At 53.0% G+C, this 3525-nt stretch overlaps 1 protein-coding gene across 3 annotated transcripts in view; it reads left to right on the forward strand.

Annotated features, from left to right (window-relative positions):
- Positions 1-3525, forward strand: part of SYNE3 (spectrin repeat containing nuclear envelope family member 3) — a 110833-nt gene that overhangs the window by 23383 nt on the left and 83925 nt on the right. Inside the window, exon 1 of one of the 3 annotated variants that reach the window (XM_027767077.1) lies at positions 2834-3405. The exons of the other annotated variants lie outside the window; for them this stretch is intronic. The gene's annotated coding sequence lies outside the window, so the exon portion shown is untranslated. Of the gene's footprint in view, positions 1-2833; positions 3406-3525 lie in introns of those variants that run through there. 3 annotated transcript variants of the gene reach the window in all.

Here is a 3525-nt window from a genome sequence, read left to right on the forward strand (position 1 = left end):
GGGGGTTGACGTCCCTGCTGCTGTTGTGGCTGACTTGGCATGTGCCTCTCATGCAAAGTGGACCGTCAGTCCCTTCAGAGAAGCCCCCCAAAGCCTCTCTGTCTGAGAGGACGGAGAAAGCAGCGTGGGAGTCGGACGGCGTTTTTCTGTGGTGTGGGAGGCCGAGTGCGTCTGCCCACCCCTCTGCCGGGAGTACCGAGGCCAGCTCATATACTGCCTGCCCCTCTCCTCCAGCCAGGTGTCACACCCGGAGCTGTGACAGCAGCCAGAGGGACTGTGGGCTCTGCTCGGGACGGCTGGGGCGCACCCAGATCCCTCCACGGGGAGGGCTCCCAACTCGCAGCTGGCTGCCCTGCAGCAGTTGCCAGGGAGATTCGCGGGGACATCGAGAGGTGCTTGGTCAGCTTCCAACCCCGCAGCCACAGTGGGACATTGTGCTCCGCTGCCGGAGCTCAGCCCGGACAACGGGCCCTGCAGGAGTGAGGAAGAAGCCGCCTCCGCCGAAGCGGCCTGCTAGAGTCCCAGGGACAGCTTCTCCCTGGGACTGGGGTGCCAGCTGCCCCGGTGCTGAGGTCGGGGTCAGGGGGATTCAGAAGGGCCCCCAGAGTCTACAAGAATCTCTCAGCCCCCTGCAGCCTCGGCATGTGGGGACCCACAGAGAGCAGAGGAGCAAGAACCGGATGCCCTTGACTTCACACGGACGTGTCGTAAACCTGGCGTCTCAGAGCCCTGGCAGGACGGGCATGTACTAATTATACTCTGTACAGCCTATTAATGACCAACCTTGGACTCCAGGGAAGCGAAGGCTCCAGGATGTCTCATGGGAGCCCTGTAGGGCTTCTGAGAGCTCCAGGGCCATCACTGCGTGGCCTCAGAATAAAGGTGATTTAAAACCTCGGGCTCAGCTAAGGGATTGCTGGGGAGAACAAGGCAGCGGGATTACTTACTGTGCGACCTTGGGTGTGTTCCTAAACCACTCTGAACCTCACCTTAACTTCTTATCTATAAAAGGAAGTTAATCAAAAGAAAACCAAACATTGAAAAAGAATAGAAAGCTAATTGTTTCTATTTAATAGTGGGTGGGAGGACTCACTGAGCTGATGTGTACAAATACCAAATCCAGAACCTAATACCTGGTTTGTCCTTAGCAATGCTTGTGCCCAGTCCAATACCTGCCCCCCCGCCCCCCATCCTGGAGGGCTTCCTGAAGGCAGTGATGCCAGAGTTGATGGGTGAATGTAGTAGCCAGGCCGAAAAAAGGGCAACCAGCATAAGCAAAAGGGAGACGTCTCACGGTGTGGGCAGGGAACCATGGGAAGGTCCTGCACTCATAGGGGAGGAGGGCAGTGGGGGAGGTACGACTGGGAGGTGAGACCGCAGGATGGACAGAGGAAGACTTGGGCTGTCTAATTAACCATTGAGGGCTTTCTTGGGTGGGGGTCGTGAGGTCCTGTAGGGTTTAGGTCAGAGAATCCCTACACCCCGAGCCCTTATAAGGATGCTCGTTTCTTCTGAGAGAGGACCCTGGTCTCGTTGCCTCCTGCAAAACCAGCACCTTTCCCAGGAAGCACAGAGAAGCCGTCTGGTGCTGGGTGCTTAGAGCCGGGCATGGCTCTGCCAGCCAAGGGCCCAGGCCCTGCAGGGCGTTGGTCTCCCTAGGAGTTCGCTTTGAGAATTCCCACTTGAAAGGGCTCTGCCTGTCCTCAGCCTGTCCCTGCCATAGCCAGGGTGCTGTTTAAGGGAGGATGTTTGCCCTCACTGGAAGTGAAGTGTGCTGGGCTTTCTGGTCAACCTGGTTCCTAGTGCTGCCTGGACCCGAGTCAGCTGATTGGCGGGACTGAAATGCGGCTTCCCTGTACTGAGGCCCTCCTGGGCCCCAGGCTCTTCCTGTACTCCAGGTACCATTGTACCCTCCTTTCACAGAGGAGAAAACCGAGGAAGAGGGGGGTTGTAAACTTGCCCGAGTCGCACCACTGGCAGATGGAGAGGCCAGGTCCTGTCCCAGGCTGCAGTATTTCAAAGTTGCCCTTTCCTGTACAGGCTCGTGAGCGCTAGACGTAATACACACTGTAACTTACTCTGAACATCTGATGGGGCCGTGGCATCTTTTAATTTTTTATTAGACTATAACCTTAAAGGCCTTCATTAAAAAAAAAAAGTTAAATATACTGATAGTTCTACTGCTCTCTTAAGAAAACTAGTTTTTCCCTGTCTTTAAAAATCTTTGTGTTTATTCTAAAATTTACTCATTGAACTAGCCAGTGATGGAGCAGTTAAGGTAGCTGAATCCCACATGGGTGACAGCACAGTTCGAGTCCTGGACCCAGGGGCTTGAAAACACGCCGCTTGCGTGTACATGTGCGTGTGTGTCCAAAACCCTGAGAGGAGAATGGAGAAGAGATTGCAACATGGCCACCCCTCTGGGGGCTGTTTTTTCACTTTCCCTCTTCCTGTCTTCCTCTCTGGTTAGTACATGCACCCTATAGCAAATTAAAATAATAATAATAAATAAATAAAGTTTCTCTCTTTCTTCTGTAAATGAGAGAGACAGAGCTAGCACTCCCAGCGGTGTTCTGAGCTGCTGAAGCTCTGCAGTAAGTCTCCACCAGCCCGGATCCTGGGCACGTGTGTCCCTGGAGTACTTGGGCAGGTCTCTGGACTTGAACCAGGAACCTTTCCACATGAGACTGCCTGGTGGAACATTGTGTTTTACTGCTGCTCCACCATCGGGCCCCTTGTCCTCTTTTTTACAGTTTTTGCATAATTAGCATCGCAGGGATGGGCAAACGGTGGCCCACTAGCTCAGTGCTAACTGCTTTTATAAATAAAGTTCTCCTGGGACACAGCCATGCTCATTCATTTGCGATTATCTGTGAGTGTTCTCGCATGGCAACTACAGATTGGAGTGGCTGTGACAGAAACCACGTGGCTTGCAAAGCCCGAAAGATTTACTCTGTGACCCTCCCACGAAAAGTTGGCTGAGTGAGCCTGGTTAGCAGGACATTCCTTTTCTGTTCAGTAACAGCATAACTGCGTGGTGTGCATCGCATTTCTCATTGTAAACGGCCCAGAATCTTCCATGGGATGGTAGCACAATCTTTCCTTAACCACTGTCCTTCTGCCGAACTGTTAACCTTGAATCTCTGTTTTCCCCTCTGTAGAACTCACATTTGCAAATGTATTATTTATTTAACAAGCACTTGCATAACCCATTCTGTGTGCCAGAACTTTCTAAGGACTTTGAATATCACTGCCTTCATTCTCAGATCAGTGACAAAAAGTTCGTACCGTTACTGTTCCCTTTTTACAGAGAAAGTGAAACCAAAGGAGTTGGTCTAGGTCGATGAGGCTGCACAGCTGCGCGGCGACAAAGCCAGGTTTGAAAGCTGGCACGTGGGCTGCTGGGTATGTGCTGCTCTTAGTGCCTCGGGAGGGGTCCCAGGAAAGGCAGGTCTTTGTCACTTGCCTTGTGTGAGGGTCAGGGGCTGGGGCAGTGACTCACTAGCGGCCAGGGGCCAGCGGCCA

Source organism: Tupaia chinensis, unplaced genomic scaffold (assembly GCF_000334495.1).
Source record: "Tupaia chinensis unplaced genomic scaffold, TupChi_1.0 Scaffold143913_1, whole genome shotgun sequence".
Taxonomy (NCBI): domain Eukaryota; kingdom Metazoa; phylum Chordata; class Mammalia; order Scandentia; family Tupaiidae; genus Tupaia; species Tupaia belangeri.